The sequence below is a fragment of the Manacus candei genome, unplaced genomic scaffold, assembly GCF_025592945.1.
Source record: "Manacus candei isolate 608988 ecotype Guabito, Panama unplaced genomic scaffold, ASM2559294v1 h1tg000142l, whole genome shotgun sequence".
Lineage (NCBI taxonomy): Eukaryota > Metazoa > Chordata > Aves > Passeriformes > Pipridae > Manacus > Manacus candei.
The window spans coordinates 527,783-546,539 of record NW_026138190.1 but is presented as its reverse complement, the minus strand read 5'-3'; the positions used below and the strand labels follow the sequence as shown (position 1 = coordinate 546,539).

The following is an 18,757-nucleotide window of genomic DNA, read 5'->3' as shown; positions in this document are numbered from 1 at the left end:
AGGAAGATATTCTTTTGCTAGTTCTTTACTGATTGTAATTGTGCATACCTGCATCGGGTTTCTGTTGTTTTGGTTTGGTTTATTTCCTTTTTGTCCCTTTTTTCCCTTTTCCCTTTCCTTTTCCCTATCCTTTTCCCTTTCGGGATTGTTTGGGGGTTGCGTGTTATATGTACATAGTATTTTAATTGTATGTATCTCTAGTATATGTAAAATATATATATATTTTTACTATAGCTTTTGCTATTCTGTTTTTTTTCCTTTGGAAGGTTTTTGCTGTAGTCTGTGGTGTTTGGCAGGAAGCCAACTACAACCGACTACACACACCTCAGTTGTGATTCAGTTTTCTGGAATGATTATAAGTGAATTAAATGCTTTTTTGGGTCATCATCTAGGCAACTGCTGTCATGGATAACATCAATTGCAGGAAGGCAGAAGAGAAGGACATGAAAGGGCCACCTGTAAGCAAAAGGTATTTTTCATTTTCAGTAGTCTCTGAATTTTTGTTACTAGTTTTCTGTTTCTGTGGAAGAGTTCAGTGTCCTCCCTCCTGGGAGGGATGGGAACAAATGATTAAACACGGAAAACGTTCTGGCTTAGCTGTTTGAACACTGCAAAATGTCATTTATCCAGATGGTCTAAAGATGTCCAGATTATCAAAAACCTTCCATATGTTTCTTTTCAGGGAGAGAGAAATATTTGATGAAAAAATCCAGCAAAGGCAAAAGTGCAAGGCCAAGCCTCAGCCTGCTGAGAGCTGAGGGGTGGCACCAGCTGCCCCAGAATTACATAGGGAAAATAAGAAACACAGAGGTTTTGGAATGGGATCCAGCCATTTTCAATGGCATTGATTCACTTTGAGGTGACAGACTGATCCCTCTTGACTTTTGAGATGCAGAGCTGGGAGAGACTGGAATGTTAATGGTCCACGGTTCCAACACTCTCCAGTTGCAGAAGCAGTGGGGGCTTTGCTGCCCATGGGCAAAGGAACCACCTGGGGAAGGGGGGGTTAATGGGGCTGGGGGGGGAGAGGAGGGGCAGCACCATGAGCGAGTCCTGAGACCTCCCTGGTGTCCCCAACCCCCCCCTTGACACCCCAAGACCCTCCTAGTGTCTCCAATGTCCCCAGGGCCTCCCCATGGCCCCAATTCCCTCAACACCACTGCTCCAAACCTCTCCCCACTGTCCCCAAACCCCATCCCTGATGTCCCCAAACCTCCATCTCACCCCAGGAGCCCCTCTACACCCTGTGACCCCAAAAACACCCCTCCTTCCCCCCATGCTCACAGAAAGGCCAAGGGCATCTGGGGACACATTGGGGACAGTTGGGGGGCTTTGCAGGGCACTGGGTGATTACTGGAGGATACTGGGACAGACTGGGGGGAACCAGGGGGCACTGTGAGGGACTGGGAAGGATTGGGGGGGAACTGGTGCACACTGGGGGACACTGGCAGATGACTGAGGAGTTCCTGGGGGATTACCAGGACACACGGGGGGACACTGGGAGGTTACTGGGCCATACTGGGGGTTACTGGGTGCTTACTGGGGGATCATTGGGCCATACTGGGAGGCAGTGGGAGGTCACTGGGATGCACTGGGTGGTCACTGAGGGGGTTACTGGGCTGTACTGAGAGTCACTGGGAGGTCACTGGGCTATACTGGGAGCACTGGGATCCCCCTACCCAGATGTGGTACATCTCGCCCCCGGACTTCGGGGGGCACCCCCAGGACTCCTTCCCTGGGGGCTGGGGGACCCCATGAACCCCACTGCTGAACACTCCCTGTAGGATCTCTGTGTGCTGAGTTTTGCGGCCTCTGGGGTTCGGGGCGAGTATCAGGATCCCTTTTCCCTGGGGTCGGTCCGCCGGGCCGGCGGGGGCGCTGTGGCCCGAAAAGAAATGGCGGGTCCAGCACATGGCGCGGGGCCTCTTGGGAGTTGTAGTTCCTTTATGATCTCTCCACCGGCGCGCCTGCGCAGTGCAGCCAGGGCGTTGGGAAAGCCCCCGAGCCCCGCAGCCCCCGAGAGGGTTCCTGCGCTCTGCCCCTCGGGAACCCCCGAACTCCTCCGCTAAACCCTCCCGAGCCCTCCAGCCTTTCCACTCACAGTGCAGTGCACCCGCCGCCGCCTCCTCCATCACTTCCCCACAGCCAACAGGGCGCTCTACTCGCTCCCCACCTCCAGAGAGACCCCCGCAGTCAATCAGTGTGCGGTCTCGCCCCCCGCTCGCCCACTGCCACGCTCCTCCCACGCACCACGGGAGTTGTAGTCCTTACAGTGAGCCATGGCGGCCCTTTGCACTTGGGGGGGTGACGATGGGACGCGTTCCTGACACGGGAAAATGTTAAATTGCTATTGGGAAAACGTTACGGGAAAATGTTATGGGGAAGACGTTCTATAATTGGCACAGTGTAATGGGTGCAATTTTAGGGTTCGTGTACTGTTGCTAAGAGAGCAACCATGTGCCGGTGAGCAGCCAATGGGAGAGTGCAATGTTGCAAAATGTAGCCCTTTCCCACCCCCCTCTGCCCCACAGCTGCTGCAGCACCAGCTGCTGGGTGAGAGGAGTTCCCCCATCAGCCCCCAGGGTTGGGGACCCGTGGAGAATCGTGACCAAAGCAAGCACAGAAAGGGTTACAGAAGCAGTGGACATTCCCAGTGCGGATCTGCCCCCTTCCAGAGCCCCAGGGAACCGCTCCAGGGCCCAACTGATGGGGGACAGGGGGGACCCATATGGGAACCCCCCTCCCTCTGTCCCCCTGCCCACTGTCCAACACCCCTTTTCTCCCCTCTCCCACCCCTTTCTCATCATCCCCACAGTCCTCAGCTCCCCCCCCCAGCTCGGTTTGGGGCTGTTTCTTCCCCTCTGTCCTGCTCAGTTTCAGAGTCTAAGCCCCTTCCCCACTCAGTTTGGAGGTCCCAGCCCCCCCTTTTCTACCGTTCTCCCCCCTTTTTCCACTGTCTCCTGAAAAAGCTGCTAAATCCTGTCCATTCCAAATTAAGCCTGGATTTATTAGGATGGACTGATATCCAAATGGCAGCAAGAAGAGTCTTCTAATTCTTTTCTTTTTAATCCTCTCTGCAGTCGACGGTTTTCCCCTCTAAGCAGGCAGGAAAACAGGAACAGCCCTGGTGTGGTCGGGGAGCAGCGCTGACCCCAAAGGGCTGCATTTCCCCTGCCGATCGTCCTGCTCTACCCTCCCCCGGGGCTGGCTCTGCCTGGCGCTGGCCGGACGTGCCGGGGCTCCTCACCGAGCAAACACCCTCCCAAACTTCAGGGGCAAGTCCAGCCCCCGGCTGGACTGGGAGGAAGCGACAGCAGCGCGGGCCGAGCGGGCGGGATGGGGTCCGAGCAGCGGCGGGAAGTTGCAAGATTGCCAGCAAAGAAGTTCAAATAAAGTGAAGCAGCTAAAAAAGCCCGTGGTCTTGGCGTGAGGGCGGGAAGAAGGGGAGCTCCGTGACTCCAGCCGGGACTGCCCCTGGGGCGCGCGGGGGCCAACGGGGAACGGACAAACGGACAAATGGACGAACGGACAAACGGCCCCAGCGCTTCGGCAGCAGCAGCGGCAGCAGCAGCAGCGGCTCTTAGCGACGCGCTCTCGTTCTTCCTCTTCCTCTTGTTCTTCCTCCTCCTCTCCCTTACTCGGTGTCCCTGTCCCGTTCCCGGTCCCCCCTCCCCTTGCCGGCCCGGGCCATGGCCCCAGCCGTTCCCCTCTGCCGGGCGGGGCCGCCCCGGCCCCAACCCTGGGCGGCCCGGCGTGGTCTCGCCCTCGCCCAGCTCCCGGCACGCCGGCTGTGGCGCTGCTGGGCGCTCCTGGGCGCTCCTGTGGGGCTGGCTGTGGGACGGGCTCGGCCTCGCCGCCCCTTGGCTCCGCCTGGCTCGAGCGCGGCGCCTGCCGGGGCCGGCGGGGGCCGTGGGCGCCGCGGCCGCCGCCACCTCCTCGGCGGCTTCCCCGGCCAGAGCTCTGCCGCTCACCAGCCCAGCCGCCGGCAGCAAGCCGCCGCTGCCCGCTGCAGGTGGGGAAGCCCGGCCCGGGCCGCTCGAGGGGCGCTCGGGGGCCGTGCCGGGCCCCGGCCCGAACGCTGACGGCCACGTCTCACCCGCACGGAAGGCCAAGGAGCCGCTGCACGAGCACTACCGGCTGCATTCACTGCTGGGCAGCGGCGGCTTCGGCCGCGTCTACGCGGGGACCTGCCTGGCGGACGGAGCCCCGGTGAGTGCAGGAGGAGAAGGAGGAGGAGGAGGAGAGTTCAACCCGCCCTTCCCCTTGGCTTGCAGGTGGCCATCAAAGCCGTGCCCCGGGATCTCATCCGGCGGTGGGGCGAGCTGGTGAGCGAGCGGGGCCAACGGGAGAAAGCGGGGCGGGACGGGCGGGGACGAGCCGAGGCCTGGGAGGGTGGAAGCCGCCGGGACACCTGGAGGGAGAGCGGGCGTGGGCTCGGTGGGGGACGGGGAGCATCCAGGGCTGGCCGAGGGGTAGCAGGCAGACAGGCACGGCGTCAGCCCCACTGACGACCCCGTGGTCCCCCCACAGCCTGACGGCACCCTGGCACCCCTGGAGATGGTGCTGCTGGACAAGGTGTGCAATGGCTTCCCTGGTGTCATCCAGCTGCTGGAGTGGTTCGAGCTCCCCAACGGTTTCCTGTTGGTGATGGAGCATCCGGAGCCGTCTCAGGACCTCTCTCTCTTACTGACGGCGTGGGGGTTCCTGCCGGAGGAGATGGCGTGGGGGCTGTTCCGCCAGGTGCTGAAGGCCGTGTGGCACTGCACCAGCTGCGGCGTCCTGCACCAGGACATCAAGCCCCAGAACATCCTCCTCCACCTGGCCACCGGCGAGGCCAAGCTCCTTGACTTTGAATGTGGCACCTTCCTCCAGGACACGGCCTACACCCAGTTTGCAGGTGAGCCCACAGCTGGGGGATGCTCCTGGTGCCGGGCACCGCATGGCCATGCCCGGGTGTGGCACCGGAGATTGCCCCTTTTGCTGAGGGGGAACAGGATTAGTTCTTCAGCCAAGTTGCTTTTGGATGGAGCTGTGGGGTTACTGTGAGACAGGCCCCGGCCTTGCCGACAGCCTGTGCCACCCACCCTGTTCTGGGCTGGATCTGGGGCAGGGGGGAGCCAGCCTGACCAAAACCATCATGAGGGTAGCAGAGAAGGGGGTCAGAACTGTGCACCAGCTGGCTTGGTGTGCAGGCGAGGAAGGGCTTGGGCTGCTCCGCTTGCCTTGTTTGCCTTGGCTTATGATGAATTGTTGGGGGCAGTGCAGTGGGGCAGGGAGAAGTGCCACGACCCGCAGGGAAAGGAATGGGATCGGGCACTGCAAATCAGGGTCTTGACACAGTAGAACTCTTGGGAAGCAATGCCAAACTTTATTAGGGAAACAGTAACTTATAAAGGGTAGGTTTAGGGGTGGAGTTTGGGCTAGGGAGGAGCATAGGACGGACAACTCAGGGATAAATGTGATTGGGTAACTGGGTAAGGAGGGGAGGAGTTTGGGTGTAACTGGGGAAATGGGCCAATGGTAGCTGCCTCTGCACTGCACCAAAGATCAGCCAATGGCAGGCAGAGGAGCAGGAAAACAGGGTTAAGGCGGGAAAACTGTGAGGGGAAGAAGGAGACAACATGGAGGATAAATTTAAAAACAACAACTGGGGGTACACACAACCATATGACAATACAATAATGAACTGGGGAAAACTGGGGTAAAACTGTCAAGTCCAGGAAATGTCATATCCAGTATAAGAATGTCCAATCTGGTACAAAAGTGTCCATTTAGGGGTCATAAATCTTTCTCCAAGCTTCATATTTTTCCCAGTCCGTCTCTCCTCCTCCAACATCTCCCCCTTCTTTGTTTTTTGAAGCAGCAGCGATGTTCGCGGTGATGGTGGAAACCAGCAACTTACAGAGGCAAATGATAAAACAGGGTAAAAAGGTACACAAAGAAACAAGAACAAATAAGGATAGTGCACACATAATAATGATTTTTCGAGACCAATTGGGTAGAGAAGGAAGCTTTAGCCAATCAAAAAGATCGTTGAGGCCTTCACTTTTAGACTGATGAATTTCTCCGACCAATGTTTTTAACTGATGGATACTCTCATGGATGGATTGAGAGTGGTCGGAAAAATTCATACAACACATCCCCTCGAATTCTTGGCACCCGTGACCATGTGCCAAGAGGAGAAAATCAATAGCCGCTCTATTTTGCAAACTGACTTCTTTCAATTTTTGCGTGTCTGCTAGCAGACCTTCTATTGCCTTGGTTGTGGCATTGGCCTCTTTTGTCAGCCAACAACCGAGGTGGGTCAGTAGGGACAGGGCATGGGCCGTTCCTATCCTGGGGATAGGGAAGGACGCCCAGAAGTTTTTTACCCTTGACCAGATATGAATGTTGGAATCACAATCTTCTGGGAAGGGCAGAGGTGTGGGCCAAGACTGAGGCTTTCCAACATTCACATGTGGTGCAGGGAGAGAATTTTGGGGCCTGATTGGTGGGGGTGTGACTTTCGGTCCAGATCGAAGTTTGGGTAATTCTGGAGGGAATCTCCAATTCCGCTTTACACGCAGGGACCTTTTAGCTTCATCTTTTGAGAAAACAAATTGATTTTCCAATTGAAACTTCGCCGGGTTGAATAGAGCTAATTTTCCTACCGTACAGGGACCCCCTTCCGGATAGGCCCGAATGCTGGGCCACGCCCGATCTCCGCACAGCAGGAAATACCCTTTTGGAAGTCGCATGTTTCTGGGTATATGCTCCGTTGGTATGGTGGTGGCTATCGAATTGTTGCACCACGGCGAAGTGGTCCCTTGATAGATGGATTTGTAGGGAGTCACATCATGGGGTGTAAATAAAACTGGCTGGGTATACCTATGAAAAATAACACAAGTCATAGAGGGTAGGGAACCGAGGAGATCAATTTCTTGGAACGGGATGTCAACGAAGGTAAGTACTGCTATGGTCTGCGCTAGATTGGGGGAGTTAAGTGGCAGGGGTCCTCTGATTCGTGTCTGTTATAGATTAGGAAATCAGGGGAATTTTCCTTCCCCCCTGCCCCACTCCAAGGGAGTGAGCGGGGAAAGGGAGGTTATTAGCATTACCAAAGATGTAGCCAGTCTGGGTTAATGGTCCATTTGAAGAAAGAAAAGGGGGAGGCGGGGAGGCTGGGCAGGTTGGGCTCTGGCCGGAAAGGTGGGGAGCAGTTTTTGGCTGGCTCTCTGGGTGCAGACAGGCATTTTGTTGGGAAGGGGGACTGGAGGTCTAGCTTCCTTTTGGCTGTTAATCCTGGGGAGTTCGACCTCTTGTCCTGTTGGCTTCGACCTGCCTGACTGTCCCGCCCGCTGGAGCTTCTGTGTTTCATTGGAGAGTTTTGCTTGCCCACGGGAGAGGAGGAGGAGTTTTGGAGACACCACCGCCTGAGACTGCAGTGAGTCCTTGCCACGTGAGACAGTGGTGAGTTCCCGTGGGAGTGTGCTGCCTGCCTTCCTTGTCGCCCCCATGGAGGCGAGGACCCCCCTCATCTCCTTCTCGGTTTCCCCACGCGGTCCAGGACCGCTCTCTCCGGTCCCCTCTTCCCGCGGGTGACTGACGGAGCCCACAGCGCCCCCTGCCGACCGTGACCGGGCACTGCAGGCCCTACAGCTTCAGCGGTCCTACAGCGCCCCCTGCAGACCGCAATTAGGACTGTGCTAAAGGACAGAGGAGTATTCTTTTAGACTTGTTGTTGTGGTGGTTGTTGCTGGTGTTGTTTTGTTTTGTGTTACTTTTTCTTTCTTCTTCTTTTTTTTTGTGCCAACATTCATATATTTCTTAATAAAGGGTTGTTATTTTCTCCTGTTTTTCCACATTTTCCTCGAGTAAAGCCCCTTAATTTAACATTACAATTGCAGAGAGAGAGGAGTTTGGTCTACCTCACAACTCATCCTCTTTAGCAAGCAGTCCAGTCTCTCTAGACTGAGACAGTGTCTGAGACACGAACAAATCCCATTCTGGTGGAGTGATTGGGATCCCTACCAGGTTCGTCTTAAATGGACTGCCTGCGCTGGTCAAGGCCAGGCACAAGGTGTCCGTGCCAGTGGCCTTGGCCAGCGTTACCCATAGATTTTCAACGGGTTGACTCATCCACTCCCGCAGCGGTATTGTGGTGCAGAGAGGGACGAGTCCGATGGCGATGATCCAGAAGAGGTGAGACGGATGCATGGGTGTTCTTTTCCTTTAGCCTTGGAAGATCTTAATCCGGTGGGCAGGGACCCACTTTGGTCCTTCTGAACCTGAAATACAGGCGTAGCCCTTCCCCCAGGTGATCAAGGGGAAAGGGCCCGTCCATTTTTCCGTTAGTGGGTCCCGGTACAAAACTTTAGCTTTCTGTTGTGACAGTGATGAGGAATCTGTTTTAAAATGTCGGTCGACAGGACTTCTGCTTGTGTGAGTCTCTGATTCCTCCATCAAATTTAAAAAATTTAAAACATACATTACCTTATCCAATTTTTCCTGGGGGGTTAGGCCAATACTCCCCCTTTTTTGTTTTTTGAGCAAATTTTTGATATTCTGATGGGCTCGCTCTACTATGCCCTGTCCTGTGGGATTGTGAGGGACCCCAGTGGTATGGTGCACCCCCCATTCCTCAAAGAACTTTTTCGTGTCCGCAGATACATAGGAGGGTCCGTTGTTGGTTTTGATCTGTTTGGGGACACCCATCCTAGCAAATGCGGACAGAAAATGTCTTTTAACATCCCTACTTTTCTCACCAGGATGCGCGGTGGCCACAATCATTTTTGAAAAAGTGTCAATAGACACATGTACATATTTTAATTTGCCGAATTCAGCCACATGTGTGACGTCTGACTGCCAAATCTCTAATGCAGTTAAACCTCTAGGGTTTGTTCCTTCCGGAACCAATGGAGTAATCATTTGGCAGTCAGGACACGTTTTTAGAATTTCTTTTGCTTGTGCCTATTTGAGACCGAATTGTTTTTGTAGTGACCACGCATTCTGGTGGAAGAATTCGTGGGAGATTTTTGCCTGTTGGTATAAATTGGGGGTGACAAACATACCTGCCAGATGGTCGGCGATTTGGTTCCCCTCCGCCACAGGACCGGGCAAAGTAGTATGCGACCTCATGTGGACAATGTAATAGCCGAATTCTCTATTTTCAATTAAAAACAACAAATTTGTTAGCAGCTTAAAAAGATTCTCATTGGACACATCTTTTAAATACGAATTTTCAATCCTTTTTACTACGCCCACAACATACGCCGAATCTGAAACAATATTGATTGGTTCCTTATCAAAAATTTGAAAGGCGCGAACAACTGCTGACAATTCCACAATTTGTGGAGAACCTTGAACTTTATGAATGTCTTGAAGCCAATTACCATTTTCGTTCCAAACAATAACCGCATTTCCGGTTCTCCCAGACCCATCGGTAAAAACTGTTTTTGCATTTTTAATTGGGAGGTCTGATTGCACAATTTTTAATTTTAGCGGAATCTGAATAAGTCTTTGTAAAAATGGGCACGCCGGGAGGTGAAATTTGACTTCTCCCAGGTAACCCTCGATGGCGATCTGAAAATCAATGGAATTCTGCAGCAGTTGTTCCAGATGTTCAGAAGTCAGTGGGAGGTAGATAAAATCTGGCTCCTCTCCACTGAGTTCTAAACACCTGGTGCGACCTTTGAAAATTAGTTTGCCAATCATTTCTGCAATTGTTGTAATTGTTTTGGAGAATTGATGAGGGAGGAATACCCACTCCCACAAGCAGAAGTCTTTCTTGTCGTCAGTGAACTGGCCCAGGAGGGCTAGTGGCTGTCTCTGTTCACGAATAATAACTAAGGAAGATGGCAGTCCCTCCATCTTCCTGCAGGATTATCTCTCTGATATTTTCCTTTCGACAGTGGCAAGGGCTAATTCTGATTCTGGTGTTAAGAATCTGGGGGAGGACAAGTCAGCATCTGTAGCAGTTCGTTCGGATACATGTCCTGAATAAAGACAAGTGCCAAAAATACTCAAGCACACAAAATATCTTTTATTACAGTGAGAATAATAAGAATAGTAATAAACTTAGCAAGAGGAATAAAAACTAAAAAAGGATACAAAGTAACTATCTTATCAGGTGGCATTAAAACAAATACTACGAACAGCATTTAATACAGTATTAACTAGTGAAAAAGGGATACCAAAAAAGGATCTTAACACAATATTATGGATAACACGATATTGGTTAGTTAAAAGGGAAACTAAAGGAAAAATACTATAAACATAAAAGGGGAATTAAAGGAACACTAAAAGGATATTTAAAAAAAAAAAAAAAAAAAGTTTGTTCTCTCAGTTGCTTCCTATCAAAAACTGTGCTTACCCACACAGACAGGCCAGGGCTGTCAGGATCTGCAGCAGCTGGTCGGTACCCATGCTTAGCGGGCGTCCCCGCGGAGCAACACAGTCTCGGTGGTAGGATGAGTATCGCTCAACTCAGCAGCTCTGACACCCCATTTTTATCAGTTCCACATTACACCACGTAGGGCCAGTACGCAGTATAAGGTGATGCCTGAATGGCAGCCAAACACCGCCTGATCATTACCTCATGGCAACAGTCTGCGCATGCCCTACTTGTAGGGCAAGGGGCGAGCGACCCCTGCCCACATAATCTTCCTCCCATCATCATCTTTCTCACCCCTATGGATGATCTCTACCATTGTGTTTCAAGGGTAGATGTATCTATCTTGCAATATGTAGCAAAACCAAGGAAGAACTCAGCTCTGATAATAGGGGATATCAAACTGACTTGCTAAAAAGCACAATGGACCTTACAAGTTGACTTGCTAAAAAGCACAATGGACCTTACAATTAGCTTGTGCCATAAGCTACATTGTACCATACTCTAGCTGGTTTCACATCCTAATATGATTCCGTTCTCACGCCTCTATGCTCCATTGATCATCTAATTCAAAAGTACCCCCCTTACAGCGTCTCCTTTTAGCAGCTCAAATAAGGGGTGCAAATCTCCGGTTGAAATCCCCAGCACAGGCCGAATCCAATTAATTGCTCCCAGTAGCTTCTGGAGGTCATTCAAAGTTCGGACTCCTTTATCAATTAAAACTGATTAAGGCTTGATAGTTTTTGCAGTAATTTGTAGTCCAAGATACCTCCAAGGTGCTTTCCTTTGAATCTTTTCAGGGGATATCTCCAATCCTTTCTCTTTTAGAGCCGAAATGGTTGAATTTAGAGTCTTATCTACCACCGATTGGAATTTAGCGCAGATCAACACATATCCATGTAATGGAAGATGATTGACTGCGGATGTTTCTGCCGAATTGGACGCAAGACCCCTGCGACAAACATTTGGCAGAGTGTTGGGGAATTTTTCATCCTCTGGGGAAACACCTTCCACTGGAACCTGCGGTGAGGTTCACAAGCGTTGATTGCCGGGATAGAGAATGCGAATTTTGCCGAATCAGCTGGATTCAAATATATGTGAAAGAAACAGTCCTTAATATCAATAACCACTAGGGGCCATTCAGCAGGGAGCATAGATGGTGATGGCATTCCCTGCTGGAGGGCTCCCATTGGTTCCAGGACCTCATTAACTTTGCGCAGGTCCTGGAGAAATCTCCAGGAACCTGAGGATTTTTGGATTACGAACACTGGAGTGTTCCAGGGACTGGTGGAAGACTCCAAGTGCCCTTTTGTTAATTCCTAATTGACCAGATAATTTAAAATTTGCAGCTTTTTATGAGGTAGCGGCCACTGATCGACCCAGACTGGCGTTTCCGTCTTCCATCTCAGTCTGGGGAGCTGCAGTACTTCATTGACCCCTCCTAAAAATTTTCCTCAGGAGACAGGGTCCCTAACTTGAGTTCCCACTGCTCCATCGCGTCCCGTCCCCAAAGTGTAACTGGAATGTTTAATACATACGGTTGCAGAGACGCCGGCCTGCCCTCTGGCCCATAAATGGTGAGTACCTCTCGGCTTCTGACCGGGTATTAGGTTCCCCCTACGCCGCTGACTTGGACATACACTTTTTGGGCTGGCCACCCATTTGGCCAGTCCTTGGAGGCTATGATTGTTACATCCGCCCCCGTGTCGAGGAGACCCTCCACCTTGACCTGCTGCGGTTTCCTAGCCTGTGAGAAATAGACAAGGCAGGTTAGGAGAGGGCGAAAGATTTTTACAGTTGTGGTCCAGAGGACCTCCCTCTGTGTTTTTTCCCTCTGCTCCTCATCCGTTGACATCATGCACAGCAGGTCTTCGGTGGAGACCATCTTCACCACGGGGAAGCGGTTCTCCAGCTGCACGGGGGGAAGATGAACAGTTAGACAAATGGCGATGTTAGAATTAGTTAACCCAGTCAGAAGAGTAGGTACAACTACAGTGCCCTTACCCACTGCCGAAAAGTGTGATGTTATGAGATATATCAAATCCGGGTCGACTGGGGCTGATGGTACGACCCTGGCCAACTGCTCATAGGAGCTGAGGTGGGTGGAAGGGTGTATGACATTAAGAATAATCCAATTAAGGGGTTTACATTGGTCTTTAGTAGGGACAGGTTCTGCCAGGGGCAGCCGGGTTACGGGGTAGCTGGGCGCAATGGTTGACGCAGGATGGAGTGGGGGCAATTTGTGTCATCACGCCCCCCGGGCGCTCTGCTCCCCGTTTCCCGACGGCTCGCATGTACACGGTCTTAAATCTGGTAGAGAAGAAAAAGTGACCCTTTTCCGTAATCTGGGTGAGTTCTTAGGGGAAAGGGGTTCGCCATTGACATTGGTCATCGAGCGGCAGCTCGAAGTCCAATGGCGTCCTTTCCCGCACCTACGACAGAGTGTTTTGGGTAAATTTGGTTCTGATGATACTTTGGGACAGTGTTTGCAGAAATGCCCTTTCTCACCACACCCGAAACAATGTTGGGGACCCGTAAAGGTAGCGACCATCAGACGTGCTTTATGGGCATGGGATCCAACGTTTTTGCATGCGTCGATCATTTCTAGCAGAGTGGGATCTTTTAGCACCTTTAAAACTCGCTGGCAGTCCTCATTAGCTTTTTCTATTACCAATTTATTAAATAAAATCTCTTGACTTTCCTTTTGGTGGACTTGCCTAGCAATAGCTTCTTTAAGCCGAGTTATGAATTCAACGAATGGTTCTTTTGTGCCTTGATTAATTAAAGTGAAAGAGGGCGTTTGCACATATGCATCAGCCACTCTTTTCACGGCTTCTAACACCAATTCTTTTGTTGCATTTAATAATTTAGGGTCGAGACGAGTTTGATCCCCTCTGCTAGAATAATTCCCTTCCCCATAAAGCATGTCCACCGCTTGCCTGACAGGGATCCCCCTTCTCTCCATTTTATCAGTAACATACGTCACAATCCGCTTTTTCCATTCAGCCTCAAACACGGAGGCCTGTACTGTGGTAAACAACCCCCCAGTTACAGCCCGAATGTCATAGGGTATGGGGGTATAAGCGAGGAAGAAGGACTCCAATAAACCGATAGTAAACGGAGCCCCCAACCCGTATTCCACGATTGCTTTCTTAATGTCCTTTAACATGGGGTATGAGATTGGCCTCCATTCGGGGGCCTTTCCTTCTTCAAAGTACACCGGGAAAGCTTTTAAGAATTCAGTGTTTTTTGCGCTCACTGCTTCCTCCCTGAAGACTTTCCAGATGTCTGGAGCTGTAGGTTGCCTTTCAGGTTAGCGCGGCGCCCAGTCACAGTCCAATTCTAAGTCGCGGCAGGCGGGGTAGGCCTTGGTGGTACGTGGCCTATGGGCGCGGCCATCTTGGTGGAAGTAAGCTTTGGCCTTTGCCCTTGCCCCGCCCACTGCTTCCCACCCCTTCCTGGAGGGCGACACATTGGGGGAGGAGACAGGACTGGCGGAAGTAGGCGTGGTTGAAGGCGTGTCAGGGGAGGGGCTTCTCGAACGACGTGTAGGTGGAGACGGAGGCAGCCCAGAGGGTGGAGCTACAGGGGCCTGCCTCCTCTTTTCCCGCGCCGATCTTTCCCGCGGTTCTCCCTCCCGCCTTTTCTCTGCGCGGTCCCGGGGTCCCTCCTCCTCGACACCATTTTTCGATCGTCACGATCCTCTTTTTCGCGCCCTCCCGCCATCTTGTGACTCACTGTCCATCTCCCGCCCGCCATTTTGTGTGCCTTTGTGGTCGGTGTCTTGATTCGTGTGCTGTGTTTTTTCTTTAGGGAGGCTGATGTTCTCGTTCATCATTTGGTGCTGTAGCACCATCAGAACAAGCCTCCACACTATGAGTGCTTCTTTAGCTTTTCTGTTGCCTTTATCACCATCTTGCCAGAGGCTGTAGCCTAAGGCTTGCCACTTTTCCAATCCGATGTCATCTGTTATCGTGCAGCCTTGGCGGTCTAACCACCTGGTGAACGCTTTAGCTGATTTTTTGTCAAACGGATGGCCATGCTCAATAACAAAGTTATTAAGGCGACGGTAAACAAACTTCTGGGAGGTGGAAAGTGTGAGCCCCATGATGTTAGCCGGGTTTCTCAACACACTTCCAGATATTATTCCTCCCTTTTTAATTTTAGGTTACGGGGGTGAGGTGTTGGGTGAGGGTGTTAGGAATGTCCCCTGCAGCTCACCTTTCCAGGTGCGCGACTCGCTCGAAGTCCACAGCCGTCAGCTATGCAGAGGAGGGCTGGCGGAGCGATCTCCCCTCCTGGAGATGCTTGAGCCCAATTGGCAACACAGGAGTTCTCCTGATACAGGAGACCTCTACTGTGCCCCACGTTGGGCGCCACTTGCCACGACCCGCAGGGAAAGGAATGGGATCGGGCACTGCAAATCAGGGTCTTGACACAGTAGAAGTCTCGGGAAGCAATGCCAAACTTTATTAGGGAAACAGTAACTTATAAAGGGTAGGTTTAGGGGTGGAGTTTGGGCTAGGGAGGAGCATAGGACGGACAACTCAGGGATAAATGTGATTGGGTAACTGGGTAAGGAGGGGAGGAGTTTGGATGTAACTGGGGAAATGGGCCAATGGTAGCTGCCTCTGCACTGCACCAAAGATCAGCCAATGGCAGGCAGAGGAGCAGGAAAACAGGGTTAAGGCGGGAAAACTGCGAGGGGAAGAAGGAGACAATATGGAGGATAAATTTAAAAACAACAACTGGGGGTACACACAACCATATGACAATACAATAATGAACTGGGGAAAACTGGGGTAAAACTGTCAAGTCCAGGAAATGTCATATCCAGTATAAGAATGTCCAATCCGGTACAAAAGTGTCCATTTAGGGGTCATAAATCTTTCTCCAAGCTTCATATTTTTCCCAGTCCGTCTCTTCTCCTCCAATATTGACGGCATGGCTTTTCCCCACCATTGGGTGGGTTTTTCCCTTGCATGTAATGGTTGGGCTTTGCCAGGGCTTCTGCTGCCCTCTTGGACACCAGTGGCTTCTTCTACAACCCCAAGTTTGTAACCAAGAGTCAGGGGCCGGTGAGAAGGCAGTGGGTCACAACGTGTGCCACTGGGGCAGGCCCCACATTGCCAGGGATGCTGGGGTGAGGCTCTGGGAGCAGGCAACATCCACCTGATGAACTCCATCTGTATTCCGTAGGAACACCATCATACAGCCCGCCAGAGTGGATCTGCTTCAAACGCTACCGCGGCGAGGCGGCCACGATCTGGTCCCTGGGCATCCTGCTCTACCAGATGGTCTGCGGGAAGCACCCGTTCTGCAGAGGCACCGACACCATCTGGGACCAGCTCCCGTTCCCACCACGGGTCTCTCGAGGTGGATACCAATCTTTGTGGCACGGGGGGAATAACGGTGTTGGGAGACAGCAGCGGGCTCACGAGGACGCCGCTCTTGAAGCTGTTTCTGTCCCATGGTTGGCTGGAGGAGGTGGCCTGTGTCCTGCCATCCTGCTCTCCTCCAAAAGGGAGAATCGATGGAGAAGTTTGGGCACAGCTCTGAGCACAGTCAGCACAGCCTGGGCGCGTGGACAGTGGGACAAAGGGGACAGGATCCTTCTCCAACTGACCAGCGATTTTCCCCCCAGGGTGCCAGCACCTTATCAGGTGGAAGACCTTTTGTGCCATCCTTGGGTGCAGGGCATCCACCTGCTCTAGAAGACAGGAGAGATCCACGTGCTCACTTTGATCCAGAGGCCTGGCAAGTAACACCTCCACACGTCTCTTGGCAATAAGAAGCAAAGAAAACCAGACTTTTTTGTCATGCCTGTAGCACTGAGGGGGGATCATCACATGGGAACATGCACCTCTTTGTGCTGGAGCTGGGCTGCAGACCCGGTCTCCCAAGTGCTGGTGGCCACCATCCAACCTGGTTTTGCTCGTCCCGCTTCACAGACAGCTGGGCCCTCGGCAGAACACTGACAGCCTGGTCTGGCCCCCAGGGAAGGAGAAGGGGCCTCTGGAGAAGCTGTGCCGGGTGGGGCTGCTGCTGGAGACATCGAGGACGACGTCAGGGATGACCAGCTCTTTGTTGTTGACCTGGACACTGGCGAGCTGAAGATGATGGACTTTGATTATGGCCCCTTCCTCCAAGCCGTGCTCCACAGGCCGTTTGCAGATGAGTCCACACCCGGGGGTGCTCCCGGCCGCGGGCATTGCTCAGCCTGGCTGGGCACCGAAGGTTCCCCCTTTGCTGGCGGGGAACCCGATGAATTCTTCAGCCAGCTGCCAAGCTGCTTCTTGGCAGGAGGGTGGGCGGGTGCTCTGGGCTGGGTGTGAAATGGGAGCCCGGCTCTGCCACCAGCCTCTGCCACTGCCCCTTTGCTGGGCGGGGCTGGGGCAGGGGCAACCAGCCTGCCAAAAACAAACCCCCGTGGGGGAGCAAAGGTGGGGCTGCAGAACACCAGCTGCTTTGGGCTGCAGGCCAGGAAAGGCTTGGGCTGCCTTGGCTTAGGAGCCTTTTTGGGGGCAATGCAGCAGGGCGGAGAGAAGGCCTGGGTTTTCCTTAGCTGGAGGAGGTGGGGTTTTTCTTTGGCCTGGAGGGGTTGGGCCTTCCTCAGAACCCTGACAGAATGTTAACATTTTACCTTTTTTTCTTGTTTCCACTTTTTGTTTGTAATCTCTGTTCATGAATTTGTTGTTTGTTTTCAAGGGAAGAGTTGGAGCTGGTGCCCAGTCTGGATTGGGAAGGGCTGGGACCATCCCTGGAGAGGATCTGACATCCCCTCTGAGAAGGCTGAGGACATCCTTTGGGACACGCTCTTCTTCCAGCAGCAGATCTTGTGAGGTAGATCCTTATCTTGCCCATCTTCTCAGCAGGAGTGGGATAATGGCTTTTGGGAGATGGCAGCAGGCACATGAACATCTCGCTCTTGCAGCTGCTGAGGAGGTTGATCTCCTGGGCTTGGCTGGAGGAGGTGACACGTGTGTTGAGTAATTTCTGAAATCCAATCGATCTGGGATGACCCCAAGTGACAGTTTAGTTTTCACCTTGCTCGAGCTGTATCTCAGCTGTTCTCTGAACAGTTCTCTCCCCCACCTGCCTGTTACTTCCCAACTGCTCCCTCTTTTCCCTGCAATGAGTTCCCAGCTTGTCATGGTCTCCATCAAACCATTGACAGAAGAAATAGAAACTCTACTCCCAGTACCCCGGAGTGCCCAAATGAGGAACAATGTAATCCTGGAAAAGTTCTAGAGAATTTGATAAGGGATGTCCCAAACAAGCAGGATGTAAACTAAGCCCTATGTACCCAGATAAAAGAAGCACAATGATGCTGTGCTGCTCAAGAACTGAGGTCAAGATGACAGAGAAGGCCCGGAAGGACCAGAAAAGGACTTCCAATAGGGGTGTGACTATGTAAAGCAGAGTAATGAATATGTATTAAATAAGCAAGTCTATCAAATGCACATGTAAACAGTGTGTGTAATAAAAAGACCTGTCTGTCATTTGGCACACTGGATTAGAGGAACTCTCCTCTGAGTGTCCAGCATGCTGAACAAAGAAGAATGCCCTTTTTAACATCTCCAAATTGGGGTTAAGAAGTTTGTTTCTGCTGCTTTTGGGTGTAATTTTTGGCCCCCCAGACAGGGCACCTCTGCCTGATCTCCCAAGGATCCGAGGGATCTCTGGATCTTCAATCAGCACCAGGACTTTGCTGCAGAAGAGCACAGATCCCCAACCCAGTCTGGGACACAGGTAAGATCCCACTGGATAATAAAGAATTCTCTTTGGGAATCCTACCCATGTCAAACATATGGATCTTTCAGCACACTGGGGGGTTCTTTGGTATTTTGGGAATCCTGCTCATCTGAGACCTGTGGGTCTTCCAGCCCTTTGGGTGGGTTATTTTGGAATTTGGTATTCGGCTTTGTTTTATCAATCAATATTGTTGTGTACTTGTTTGTTTCTGTATTGTAACATTTTGGGTCTACTGTTTAGAGATGGGGAGTGGGCAATCTGAAGGGGGAATTGTGAAGAAGTCCCCACTTTGTTGCATTTTGCAATTTTGGATGAAGTATGACAGACCCCCCAGAGGAACAGCTCCCAGGGAGAATTTAATGAGGTGTTGGAATCAATGGGTGGCTGTTCTGGAACATTGAATTCTAATCCATTGTTACAGTTGATGCTGTTTCAGAATGGGAACAGAAGTGGAAGGAGGTTATGTGTGTTGATGTGGTTTTCACTTTGTAGAATCCTCTGAAATGGCAGAAGGATTGTGGTGTGAATGCAGCGCCCTTAGAGCCCTTGGTGTGAGCCCGGAAAGGAAAATCAAGGGAAATGGTTAAAACCTTGTTGTTCAATGTGGAGCACAGGAGAACTTTGTTCTCATCG

At 52.0% G+C, this 18,757-nt stretch overlaps 3 protein-coding genes and 1 pseudogene across 24 annotated transcripts in view; 2 read left to right on the top strand and 2 right to left on the bottom strand.

The window, feature by feature from the left end:
- The window catches only part of LOC127462835 (zinc finger protein 239-like), a 306,020-nt gene that overhangs the window by 252,957 nt on the left and 34,306 nt on the right, over positions 1 to 18,757 (top strand). The gene's annotated exons all lie outside the window — the stretch shown is intronic.
- Positions 1 to 18,757, bottom strand: part of LOC127462846 (zinc finger protein 239-like) — a 293,082-nt gene that overhangs the window by 253,290 nt on the left and 21,035 nt on the right. The gene's annotated exons all lie outside the window — the stretch shown is intronic.
- The window catches only part of LOC127462852 (zinc finger protein 239-like), a 151,438-nt gene that overhangs the window by 116,195 nt on the left and 16,486 nt on the right, over positions 1 to 18,757 (bottom strand). The window lies entirely within an intron of this gene.
- Positions 405 to 16,704, top strand: LOC127462868 (serine/threonine-protein kinase pim-2-like; annotated as a pseudogene).